We start from the raw sequence: 14,213 nt of genomic DNA on the forward strand, positions 1-14,213 counted from the left end.
CAGGACCTCTTGTCCTGTTACCTGCTGGCATCTCTGGGCTCCTCCTCCCCTGGAAACCACCTCCCACCAGGCCAGGCATTGATCCAGGAGGGCCAGATGGCTCCATGAAGCAGCAAGGCACGGCTGGACAATTTGATTAACTTGTCTAATGAACTCTGAATTCACTCCATTTTTTTCCATGACAACTGTATTTTTCTCCCTAAAATTGTTATTGATTCCTCATATTTGGGGACGTAGGTGTAATAGGGAAGCGTGTTCTGCACATGGCAGACAAGGAACCAAATTGTGGGAGTGGAGAGAGGGGAGGTGGGTGAGGGGATGACTCCGTGTTTCTCTAGCCAAGAGGTGGTTGGATGGCCTCTTCCTAAGACCTGGCCATAAATCCTAGGTGTGGGAAGCAAGCTTTGGCAAATGAAAGTTTGCCAGATTTAGCAAATAAAAACACAAAATGTCCCATTAAAGCTGAATTTCAGATAAACAACAAATAATTTTGTTGTTTATTGGCTCCTTTATTGTCTGCCAACCCCAATGGGATATACTTATGCTACGAAATTATTTGTTGTTAATCTGAAATTCTGATTTTACTGGGCATCCTGTATTTAACGGTCAACCTTAAGGGTATGGTGTGTGGTATCTCTGTGCCTCGGCTCCCACGTTCTTATCCCCAACCTGACTCTTGGTCTCTGGACTCAGACGTACACCCCCACCGGATGCCTACAAACACCTCCAGCTCCAGGGCCCACACTGGCCATGCCACGTCCCTAAACCCACTGCCCCTGTTCTCCGTGTCAGCACGTAGCACCACCACGCCCCGGCTCTGGCCAAAACCCGAGTCATCCTCACCAGCCCTCCTCACGCATCCACCACCAACCTTCAGGAAAACCCTGGTGGCTCGACCTTCCAAGTCAGTCTGGAAGCTAAGCCCTTCGCACTGCCAACCCCCTGGGCTCAGCCACCACCATTTCTGTCCTGAATTTCTAGACAGGCTCCCCGTCCTTCTTGCCTTCTCCCTGGGGCCCCACGGCCTGTTCCTGCAGCAGCTGGGGTGCTCCCCTTAAAACCGAAGTCGGACAGTGCTGTCGTCTGGATACTCCAGTGGCTTCCCAATAGATACCGTATAGATTCTGTATATATATTGCTCTACCTGTTTACTAGACTATAAACACCGTGAAAGCAGAGATTTCTCCTTATTTTATTTCCTTCTGCATCCTCAGCATCTAAACAGTGCCTGGCACCTAGTGAGTATCCCAAAATGTTAGCTAAAGTCATCACTGTCTTATTCAGCTCGGGTTGCCACAACGAAATACCACTGACTGGGTGGCTTGCACAGCAGACATTCATTTCTCATGGTTCTGGAGGCAAGAAGTCCAAGATCCAGGTGCCGGCCAGGTAGGTTTTGTTCTGAGGCCTCTTTCGTTGGTTTGCAGATGCCTGCTTTCTTCGGTCTCACGTGGTAGAGAGAGGACTCTGGTGTCTCTTCCTCCTCTTATAAGACACCCACCTGAACAGATGGGGGCCCCTTCCTTATGACCTCATTTAACCTAAATTACCTCCTAAAGGCTCCATCTGCAAATATGGCCACACTTCGGGTTAGGACTTGAACACATGAATTGGGGTGGGGGAGGGTGGGGACACAGTTGGGTCGTAGGGATTGTCATCATCCTGGAAAGCTTCTCTGTCAACAGTAATCTTCTGGGAGTCAGATCCGGACACCCACTTGCCTTCTGTGCAGCTTCTGGACACCCCATCCACTTTGGGGAAATTGCTTGTCTGAGACTTCTACCTGCACTCGCTTCCTAGGGCTGCAGGGACAAAGTGCCACCAACTGCGAGCCTCAAAACCACAGAGATTTGCTCTGTCCTAGTTTGGAGGACAGGAGTTTGGAATCAAGGTGTGGGCAGGGTGGGTCCCCTCTGGAGACCTCCAGCGGGAATCTGTTCCGTGGTTGTGTCCTAGCTTCTGGCGGCTGCATAACGCCCTCTTCCTCTGTGTTCTCAGGGCCTTCCTCCTATGTCAAATCTTTCTCTTTTAGCAGGACACTGGTCATTGGATTTACAGCCTACCCTTAATCCAGGATGATCTTCTCTCCAGATCCTTAACTTCATTACATCTGCAAAGACCCAACTTCCAACTAAGGTCATAATCACAGGTACCAAGTGTTAGGAACTGGCTGTATCTTTTGGGGGGACAGTATGCAACCCCATGTCCTACCTAACCTCTCTTCCTTCCCCCCTCTCCTCCTTGGGGTCAGCCAGCATCCCAGCCCTCCCTCACGGGCATGTCCCCAATACACTTCTTGCACCTGGATCCTGTCTAATCCCATGCTGCTATTGTTCCTCAGAGGACCCAAAATAACACATACACACAGATGTGACTTTTACACAAAAGGGATTATGTATGTTGCTTCGAAATTTGTTTTATTTTACTATCACATGTCTGTTCCATGTCCACGCACCTACAGATGCATCAGATTGTTTTGAAGAGCTGCATAACATTCCATCTTGATTTGCTCGCAGTGCTTCTGAGTGTCTGTGGATAGCTTTTGTATTGGCGCTCTGGCGTGATAATATACATGTGTGATTTGGGGCACCTGGGTGGCTCAGTCGGTTGAGTGTCTGACTCTTGGTTTCAGCTCAGGTTGTGATCTCAGGGTCATGAGATGGAGCCCCGCGTCGGGCTCCACACTCAGTGGGGAGTCTGCTTGGGATTCTCTCTCTCTCTCTGTCTCCCTCTGCCCCTCCTCCTGCTCCCTCTCTCTCTCTCTCTCTCTCTCTCTCCCTAAAATAAATAAATAAATCTTTAAAAAAAAAAACAATACACATGTGTAATTTACGACAGTCTCCTGGTACCGACAGCTTGCCACTTGGGAGTGAGGCGTGAAGACCTTACTTCTGTTTCAGTCCCTTTACCTTCCCTGCTTTTAGATGTCATTACCTAGTGTAACAGATGGTGTTACAATTTTTGTCTTGATCATCAAATATGATTTAAAAACTCATGAGGAGAGGCATAGCCAGTCTACTGTGTATTAGCCATATGTCCTTTCCAGTGCTCCTTCTCCCAGAGGCTCCAAGATTCTTCCTCCTTGAAGAACTTCCTTCAGCCAGTCTTTCTCAGTAGGTCTGCTAATGTCAAATTCTCTTAGTTTTCCTGCATCTAAGAATGTCTTTATTTCCCCTTCATTCCCAAAGTCGCTGGATAGAGAATTCATGGTTTATCTCAGACCTTGTGATTCTTATCTGTAGAAGGAAAGTCTAGGTCTTTGCTTTTCTATCTACCATGTCTCTGCTTAACATGCCCTGTTATGTTACATAGGTTATGTGTGTGATGCTATATATCTTTCCTCTGTCTTCTTAGAGAGAGAGAGAGTTCATCCTTCATTAACATCCTCCCATACACTATGTGCTGGCTCTGGGTGAGTCCTTTCCTGGGCTGGTTGCCTACATCCAAGATGCCCCCTTCTCCATGATCTCCGCCTCCGGAATGCACAGCCTTGAGTAGACCCCCACACAGACCAGAGCTGGTCTGTGTGCCCTGTAGAACACAGCAGAGGTGATGGCATGTCACCTCCCTGAGATCAGGTTACAACAGATACCACGTGCCATCAGATCAATCACTATGGGAAGCCAAATGCCCTGTCGTGAGCAGCCCTTTGGAGAGGCCCACGTGGTGAGGACCTGAGGCCTGCCAACAGCCACCTTGGAAGTGGCCCCTCCAGCCCAGTCAAGCCTTCAGAGACTGCAGGCCCGGCCAGAGTCTGAATCACGACCTCATGAAAGATCCCGAGCCAGAACCACCCAGCTAAGCCACTCCTGGATTCCCGACCCACAGAAAATTGTGAGACAATAAATAGTTGCTGGCTTCAGACATTAAGTTTCAGAGTATTCTGTTACACAGCAACAGATAACTGATACACCCATCTTGGCTCCTTCAATCCTCGGAACAACTCTGTACTGTGCTTTGTTCTTCCATTCCCTGGGCAGGACATGGCAGCTCGGAGATGTGGAGTCACCGGCCCCAAGTCACCCAGAGGGGATACTGGTGCAGAGCAACTTGGGTGTTTGCATCTGATACAACCAGACTTCCAGGTTTTCCGTCTGCTGACAAGCACACTCAGAAAGCATGTCCTCATCTGAGGGCTTTACTCCTCAAAATAAGCCCCAGAGAGCTAACTGCCCTTATTTTACAGACTAGCAAACTGAGACTCAGAGAACCATGACTTGCCCAGGCTCACACAGCTGGGAGGGAGGGTGCCCTATCAGAACTCAGGCCCCAGTCCCCAGCCCCCTGGGGTCACTGGAAGCTGGATCCCTCCTGTCCAGAGGAGGCACCTCTTCAAAGAAGAAATCAGCTCTGGGTGTCCCCCTTAGGGAGGCCTGTGTGGCCTCAAGCTCTTCCTCCCCCGCCCAGGGCTGTGGGGCCTGGTGGAAGCCTGGATCCCCTCCTCCACTCTTCTTGACCCCTCAGCCGGCAAAGGGCTCCCAGCCTGGAGCGATGGGTACATTGTCACCTGTGGGACTGAGTTTTCAAGAAGCAGCTGTTTACTGTACATCTTGAATTTTAAAGAGGTTTAAAGTCCAACTTGGACCCTTAACTCCCAGGATGCCTGTAACCATGGCAGCACCTCACGGAGCAATAGCAAATATTTGCAAAAGGAGAGAGGGAGCCAGGAAGGAAGGAAGAGACCTGAGGATATGGGAATGGGGCTTTGCCCTGGGGGCCTGCAGATGGCTGGGGGCCCTCCCCAGTCCCGGGGGGGGGGGGGGGGGAGCTCTAAGATGCCTCCAGTAACACCTGGGGGTATGTGCCCCACCTCTTGCCCCCATTTCCTGAGTCTCTGCATGAAATGTGCCCTTGGGACAGCATGTCCAAGGCCAGATCCTGGGGGGAGGGCCTCCTCTGCATCAGTAAGCCCCTTCTTTTGCTTGAGTCTGTTTCCTCATCTGTGAAATGGGAATAACAAACCTGCCTGCCTTTTCAGGGATATCACGTGGCTTAAATGAATTCCAACCCCCTGAAACATCCTCAGCAGGGATTGTTGTAAAGATACCCCCACCCCCACCCCAGCTGGGTTCCCGGACAAAGGGATGTCAAGATCTCCGGGCCACCTTCCAGAGAGCCCAGAGAGGGAAGTGGCTTATTCAAGGCCACACAGCAAGTGCAGCTGAGCCCAGAACCCAGCCACCCAGCCCTGCTGTAATCTCAGGGCATGAGGCCCTCCCTGACCAGCTGAGCGGCCGTGAATGATAGCGGCAGTGTGCTGCCCCGTGGATGTGCTCAGGGCTTAGCCACAACCTGGGTCAGGGCTCGGGGTGTGCCAGGCGTGTGGACAGTAGCTGCCAAGTGTGTCTCAGCTTGGCAGGGAAGCAGAGCCTATAGCCCTGCACTGCCAGGGAGGGGCTGAACGTTCCCGCAGAAGCCTGAGGAAGGGACCCCGGGCTCTCCCTGCGGGCCGTTCCCATCACCTGGGGTCGCAGGTTAACCGGTCCACATACACACCTTACAAGTAAGCCAAAAGCTGCATTTATTTTTAAGTTACATTCTAGGGAGTGAAAAAGATTACATCCTATTATTAAGAGAGTAAGGTGTGCCGACCCAGCATGTGGAACACCACTAAGAGGTCTGGGATCGAGTCTTGGCTCTTTTAGAAGGCCGGGGCCTTAGTTTCCCCCGTGTAAACAGGGAATCTGATTGTTCTCAGGAGACACTGTTCTCAGAGTCTCCCTGCAGCCATCTACACTCTTCCCCCTCTCTCTGCTGGAACACAAATATATGTATTTATTCCATTTCCCTATTTCTTGCACTGGAGACTCCTAAAATAGGATAGGAGGTGGGGCCGTGAGGAGAGGTCCCAGGCAGAAGCTCCTCTCTGAGGGCTGAGAGGCAGCTGGGGCTCTGCTGCTCACAGAGTGGGGAGACCTGAGCTCAGCCCTCCACCCCGATACAGTGCAGACCTGGCCTGGGCCCAGGACAACGTGACCCCCACTCCCCTCCACTCTGCCAGAGGCCCCGGCTTGGGAGCCAATTGAAGCGCTGCTCTGGGGACAATAAAGGCTGTGTCCGCAGCAGCCCAGTGGCCCTGGGGGACAGCTTCCTGCGGGGAAAGTCATGGGTAAGAACACATCTGCAGGGGTATGGTGTCCCAGCCACATGGGGCCAGCTCCCAAAAGGCAACAGCTACAGGGCCCTCATGGAGCATGTACCCAAAGGAAAGACATCAGAGAGCTCCTCCCAGTCAGGCCTGCCACCCTCCTTGGGCAGACAGCTCGGTCATTCCACTGTCCAGGGACAGACAGAGTCAGAGATGCACACACTCCTCCCAGACTACTGAGGACTTGTGGGGCAGGGCTCCTGGAAGCCAGGCTCCAAAGTGATATAGATGGTAAAACAAAGAGACAAGGACATTAAAACAATTATTATAACTGTTCAGTAGGTCCCCAAAGCTTTTCTGTTCTGTATGTCCAAAAAGCTAAGTGAAGCACTATGAAATAATAATATATATACACACACATTGGTTTCTGACCCTACTTCCTGACACTGAGCTCCTAAATCCCTTGCAATTTCCTGGGTGATAGAGCATCCTCTGTTTTAATGAGGCAATTCTTTGTTTTAATGAGGCCCCTGGATGGGGCTGGTCGCAGAAAGACCAAGTCCTGATTAGATGCTTGGAAATGTCATCCCCCCTACCCTGGAGAGGGACTGGAAATAGAGTTAATAATTAGTCCTGACTATGTAATGAAGCCTCCATTGAAATCCCCCAAGTGTGAGGTCTGGAGAGCTTCTGGGTTGGTGAACACACCCACGTGTGGGGAGGGTAGTGCACCTCAACCCCATGGGACAGAAATTCCTGAGCTCAGGATTATTTCCCCATGTCTCTTCATCTGGCAGTTCATCTGTATCCTTTACTATATCCTTTATGATAAACCAGTAAATGTAAGTAAATGTCTCCCTGAGTTCTGGGGGCCATTCTGGCAAACTACCAAACCCAAGGAGCAGGTCGTAAGGACCACAATTTGCAGCCTGTCGGCCAGAAGTACAGTTGACAATGTGGGACTTGTGACTGCTGTTGTGTTCCAGGCCTGTCTCCTCGCTTCTGGAAGCTTCCGATGTTCCCTGGCTTACTGATGGCATTCTCTAGGTCTTCATTGTCTTCCTTCCACACTTGTCTGTCTCCGCATCCAAATTTCCTCTTTTTATAAGAATACCGGTCATAGGATGCCTGGGTGGCTCAGTTGGTTAAGCGTCTGTCTTCAGCTCAGGTCATAATCCCAGGGTCCTGGGATGGAGTCCTACATCAGGCTCCTTGCTCAGCGGGGAGCCTGCTTCTCCCTCTGTCTGCCGCTCCCCCTGCTTGTGCTCTCTAGCTCTCTCTCTGACAAATAAATAAATAAATAACATCTTTAAAAGGATACCGGTCGTATTAGATTAGGGCTCATCTTAATGACTGCATTTCAACTCCATCCTCTGCAAAGACCTGATTTCCAGATAAGGTCACATGCCCAGATCCTGCCAGTGAGGACTTACAACATCTTTTGGTGGGGGGAGGACATAATTCAAACCATAACACTTGGTTCAACATGAAGATGTTCCTATCTTTGAGCCCACCCATTGTGCTCCTGGGCACTAGCCCTAGAGAAAATTCTTGGAGGTTGCACTAGTAGATATCTGCCATCCAGAAGTTCATCAGCAGAAGAACGGATAGATGGATGCAGTATGTGCATTAAAGAAAGATACACGGTGGTGAAAATTAAGAGAATTACAGCTACACACACCATCCTGGAGAAAGAGCAAAAGCATCATATTAACTTATTTAAAAAAGCAAATCCCAGAAGAGCCTGTAGTCCGATCATGCTGTAAAGATCTGAGTGGTCAGTTTTTCTGCCTCCTTCCAAGTCTTTGCTCACACATTATCTTCTCGATAAAGCCTACCCCATCAACCGACCTTGATGGTAAAGCCCATGCTCCACAATCAAACTCCTATTCACCTTATTCTGCTCTACCTGTCCTTTTCCCAGAGCATTTATCAACTTCTCACAAATTATATAATTTCCTTACTCATGCCTCTAGTAGTTATTGTCAACTTCCTCCCTCCAGAAACATTAGATCCACAAGGGTGGAATTTTTTTCTCTTTCATTCATTGATGTCCACCAAGTATCTAGAATTGTACCCGGCACAAAGTAGACCCTGAACAAATTTTTTTTTGAGAGAGAGCGAGGGAGGAGGAGGGGCAGGGGGAGAGGGAGACAATCTTAAGCAGGCTCCACGCCCAGCATGAAGCCTGATGCGAGGCTCGATCTCACAACCCTGAGATCTTGACCTGAGCCGAAATCAAGAGTTAGGTGCTTAACCGACTGAGCCACTCAGGTGCCCCAGATATTTCTTAAACTGAGTAGTTGGTACACTAATGTTCATTTATGGTTATTTTTAAACTGTGCACATGCATTTCACCTAGTCTGTTGTATACAGGATGTCTCCTAATAGTCTTGGAGGAAAACAGATGTGGTATTTCTTGCAAGACCTGAATCTTGAGCAGAGATACAGACCTTTCATGATCTATGCTATTCCCTTAAGCACAGAAAGCCAGGATATGACCCCATTATTCCCTCAGGATGTGCTCTCTGGTGCTTGATGATGAGTGACAAGGAAATGTCAATCTACCCACAAGCTGCAGTCTTCTGTATTTTATTTCTGCTTGAACAGGGCTTTAAAATGTGCTTGTGAGTATTTGCACTGACAACTACACAGAGCAGGACTGCTTTGTAGAGAAGAGTAAAACCACCTGGTAAATTTGCCCCTCTGCTTCCTTGAGAAAACAATGGGAAGCCAGCAGCCTGTCAAGGACAAAGTCCTATAACCAAACGTGCGTAATCCTGGCCTTGACAAGCTTCCCTATCCTATCGAAATCCCTACTAACACTCAAGTCCCTTCTGTAAGATTGCCCAACGCCAACCCCAGACGGAGTCAACTGGCTGCTCTAGGAGCCACTGAGGTTAAGGGCAATGGTTGGGTTGGTTCAGTTTGCAGCTGAATGTGGAAAATGCCCCTCCCCCAGCATTGACCACCCATGAGTTTTCAGAGACAATGATTTGCTTATTTGGCTTAACTGGTTTAATAGTCTCGTAACATGTGCATGTTCCATCCTTCTAAATATGACTCACAACAGGATCCATAACTGCAGGTTGAATTAAACTGGCTTGTGCGTGAGTATGGTTCCTACCAGTGACAAGCCTGTTGTCCATTTAAGGATGAACACACCTATGTTTCTTTACATTTACTCTCAAAAGGTGCAGAGACCGGGTAATCACACTGGGAGTGCCTAGAGGGCGGGGACCATGTTTTTAACCCCAATTTTCATCTCCACCCATGACCTCTTGCAAAATCCAACTGCCCACTAGACAGCTCCACAAAAATGTGTTGTAGGCATGTCAGATCTATGTTCAAAACACAACTCTTGATTCTCCTCCTGCTCAAACCTGCATTTTGCCCTCCCCCATCTCCCCATCTCAGGAAATGGCATCTATCACCTGCCCAGGTTCAAAACCTCACTTTTTTCTTTTTAAAACTGAGATAAAATTTGCATGCCATAAAATTCACCCATAATTTTTTTTTTAAGATTTTATTTATTTATTTGACAGAGAGAGAGAGAGAGAGCACAAGTAGGCAGGCAGGCAGGCAGAGGCAGAGGGAGAAGCAGGCTCCCCGCTGAGCAGGGAGCCCGATGTGGGGCTCGATCCTAGGACCCTGGGATCATGACCTGAGCCGAAGGCAGTCGCTTAACCGACTGAGCCACCCAGGCGCCCCTCACCCATAATTTTAAAGTGTACAATTCAGTAGTTTTTAAAATATTCAGACTTTCGCAACCATCACAACTCGTTTGAGAACATTTTTATCACCCTAGAAAGAAACTCCATACCCATGAGCAGTCACTCCCCACTTCCCTCTAACCCCACACCCACCCTCAGCCCACGTCAACCGCTTAATCTACTTTCTGTCTATGGATTTGCCTGTTCTGGACATTTTATATAAACGAATCGTACAATATGTGGTCCTTTGTGCCTGGCTTCTTTTACTTAGCATAGTGTTTTCAAGGTCTATCCATGTTATAGTATCTATCAGTATTTTCTTCCTTTTTATTGCAAAATAATATTCCACTGTATGGATATATCACAACTTTTTTAATCTATTCATCCGCTGATAGGCATTTGGGTTGTTTCTACTTTTGCACTATTGTGAATAACACTGCTGTGAACATTTGTGTGTAAGTTTTGCATGGGTATGTGCTATCAATTCTCTAGGGTACATACTTAGGAGTAGAATTGCTGAGTCATATGGTAACTCTATTTACAATTTTTTGAGGAACTGACAAAACGCTTTCTGAAGGTGGCTGCACCATTTTACATTCCCCCCAGCAATGTATAAGGGTTCCAATTTCTCCACATTTTCACCAACATGTTATTTATTTACTTATTTTTAAATTACAACTGAACTGTCTCCAGTGGATATGAAGTGGTATCTCTTTGTGGCTTTAATTTGCATTTCCCTGATGACTGATGATACCAAGTACTTTCGCATGTGCTGTTGGTCATTTGTGTATCTTCTTTGGAGCAAGATCTATGCAAATCTTTTGTTCATTTTTATACTGGATTATTTGTCCACTTTTGTTGTTGAGTGGTTAAGAGTTCTTTACATAATCCGGATACAAGTTTCTTATCAGATATACAATAGCAAATATTTTTTCTTATTCTCTGATAGACTTTTCACCTAAACAGTCTTCTTTGAAGCAGACAAGGTTTACTTGCGGTGAAGTTTAATTTATCAATGTTTCTTTTGGCTGCTTGTGTTTTGGGTGTCATGTCTAAGAAATCACGACCTAATCCAAGGTCACAAATATTTATAGCTATGTTTTCTTCTGTGAGTTTATAGTTTTAGCACTTAAATTTAGGTCTTTGATCTACTGAGTTAATTTCTATGTATGGTGAGGTAGAAAACCAGCTTCATTTTTTTTTTGCACGTGCATACCCAGCAGGATTTGTTGACAAGACTCTGCTTTCCCCACTGACTGTTCTTAGCACTTTTTTTTTTTCCCAAAAATCAATTGACCATAACTGTATAGATTTCTGGATTCTGAAACTATTCTATTAATCCACATGTCTATCCCTAAGCCAGGACCACACAGTCTTGTTAGTATAGCTTTGTAGTCTGTTTTGAAATCAAGAAACCTCAAATTTGTTCTTTCTTTTCAAGGTTATTTTGGCTATTCTGGATCCTTTGCATTTTCATACCAATTTTGGGATTGGCTTATCAGTTTCTGAAGAAAACCAGGTGGGCTTTTAATAGGGATGGTGTTTAATCTGCAGATCCATTTGGGGAGTACTGTCATTGTAATAAGTTCTCTGAGTCCATTTTTTGACATTTGCCTCTCCCTCCCTCTGATGAGAAAGCCCAGGTGCTCTCTCCGTTGGTGCAGCTGGGAAGTTCAAACTCTATTCAGAAACTCCACCCCAGTCCCACCTTCTACCCATCATAAAAATCCCAAATTAGTGTCCTTTCCCTGCCCTCAAGTCAAGTGCAGCCCAGCTTGGGAGGCACTGTTATAGATTTAACTGATCTGAGTTGGAAGTTTAGATAATTGGCATTTTGGACAGGAATGTGGGATTGGGGCTCTCCTTAAAGTGGTCCTGGGTCATAGGTCTTGGCCCACACTTATCCATGTGTGTCAAACTGAATCCTGTGTCTTTTAAAACCAATTTTATTTATGTCTTTAAAAAACTTATTTATTATTTATTACAAACTGGGGGAGCAGCAGAGGGAGAGGGAGAAGCAGGCTCTTTGCTGAGCAGGAAGCCCGATGTGGGGCTCATCCCAGGACCCTTGGATCATGATCTGAGCCAAAGGCAGACGCTTAACCAACTGAGCCACGCAGCTGCCCCAAATCCTGTGTCTTGATTCAATTCTAGCAGATCAGTGTCCCCTCTCCCCCACCACTGCAAGACCCTGAAACCTCGGCTAAATCCCTAAGAATTTTTTGGTAAACTGAAGGCCACTCCATCTCTGACACGGCCCAAAAAGAGTTATCATCTCTCTCAGCATCCACAACATTTAAACAAGCCTAACATCTCCTAGGACTTCTTTGGGTTCTGGAAGCCGGGCATTCTGCATTTACAAATCTTTTAAAGCTCACTTGTGTTACTTGCAAATTGCCCCACAACAAAAGGCTCTAGCATCTGTGCGAACTGCAATGCAACAGGCATTCCCAACAGTACCCCCAGAGGGTCCTTCACTACAGAGGCCTCAGCAACCCCCTCTCATGCCTCCTGGAGGCTCTGGAGCACCTAAGTTATCCGTGGGCTTCTGATACAAGAAACTCCTTGGCCTCACGCTATATGCCATTAGACCTGCAATTGCTGGTTGCATACTATGAGATCCTGGAAATAGTAGTCATCCTAAGCCCTGACCTGAGACCTCCCATACCCAGCTGTCTCTATGTTGTGGGTCATAAAAGCAACATCCCAGCAATAATTTCAGTACGGCCACCAAGGCCTTTCTGCTACATAATAGAGCTAACCCTGGACCCTCTGGCATATCCCATCTGCAGCAGGGGGTGGCCTTCCCTGTCCTCAGACCCTTGCCAGGTGCCTTGGTGCTGAAGGTCACTCCTCTCTCGGACTCCTCGAAGCCACCTGCCATCAGTTGAGTAAACAGCAAAGGGAGTTCTCATGCTTTACAGATAGCATAACCACCATGACACAGGCTAGAGCTCCATGGGGGTGCTGCTGTTTTTTATCCCTTAACCGGGATGTCCCCGAAGAATAGGACCCAAGGGTCAGCACAACTGGCCAAACTTCAGAGAGTCATCTTAGCACTGGGCGCCCTGGCCTACAATTGACCCATGTGTACATTTTTTGACTCTTGAGCCAGGTTGCCCCTTTTGGGGTAAAGAACTCTGGACTCTCTTGTCCCACAGACACCCAAAATATAAATGAAGATCACACGTATCTCTCTACTTACTGAAGCTGCAATACAAGACCTCAAGATACTCCTCTCCTTCAGAGTTCCAGATCTTTTTAACAGCGATCAAGATACTCATTGCACTTCTCGAAATACACAGTTCTGGGCCCTTGAACAGGCATTCAACAGAATTCTCACCTCCCCTACCAACCTTAAGCTACAGACCTCATACTGACTTAAACAAGTTCAAATTCAATTAAATGTAACATGGCACATGTCAGCCATCAGTCAAACATCCGAGGTGAATTATAACAACAGGTCTACAGTTTTTGATGTTTGACTGCTGACAGCTTTTAAGCCTCACCTCTCCTCTTCCCATGATGCCCCACATCTGGGCGAGTAATAAGAGTCTAAATTCTTTATCCTTCGGTACCGGGGGCTGGGGGAGGGGAAGGGGGTTGTGCAAACCACACGGTGGAATCATCACTCTGGACCTACTCCCTTTACCACCATAAAAAACCAAGCCAGTCTTCTTTCTCTGCTCTCTCAAGCCATTTTCAGACCTGTGTGGGTGCCACCCTGATCTCCCCAGAAAGTCTCATTATATGATCAACCTTTTCGTACCCTGAGTGTGTGTGGTATTATCATCTGGACGTCTGAGCCAAATTTTTCCCCACTGTGTGTCCACAATGGCAATCCTGACGCTATTAAGTCTTAATCTATGAACACAGATATATTTCCATTTATTTAGGTCCTCTTTTCCTATATAATGTTCTAGATATAAAAAAAGAAAAAGAAAAAAATAATAACGTTCTGTAGTTTTCAGTGTACAGATGGTCCCCGACTTACAGTGGCTTGACTTACAATTTTTTGACTTCATGGCAGTATGAAAGCAACACATATTCAGTAGAACCTAGTTTGAGTTTTGAAGTTTGGTTTTTCCCGGGTGAGTGATATGTGGTACAACACTGGGGATGTTGGGCAGTGGCAGTGAGCCACGGCTCCCAGTCAGCCATAAGATCACAAGGGAAATCACAACAGGGGCAGGGCCTCCAGAGCCATAGGCCGGTTTGACCCCAGCTCTGCCCTTAACTAGCCACGTGATCCAAGTCACTGTCTAATTTGTTTTATGCATTCACCTGCAAATCGGGATTCACTTTCATGGGGTTGTTAGGAGTGAAGGAGACATACGGTAGAACACAGAGCAGGTGGCCAACAGGTGTCACGCCTGGGACAAGGAGGTGAGTATCATCTAGGTAAGTTTGAT

Source organism: Eumetopias jubatus, unplaced genomic scaffold (genome assembly GCF_037043125.1).
Source record: "Eumetopias jubatus isolate StellerSeaLion01/CBP00866 unplaced genomic scaffold, mEumJub1_p1.0 scaffold_12, whole genome shotgun sequence".
Taxonomy (NCBI): domain Eukaryota; kingdom Metazoa; phylum Chordata; class Mammalia; order Carnivora; family Otariidae; genus Eumetopias; species Eumetopias jubatus.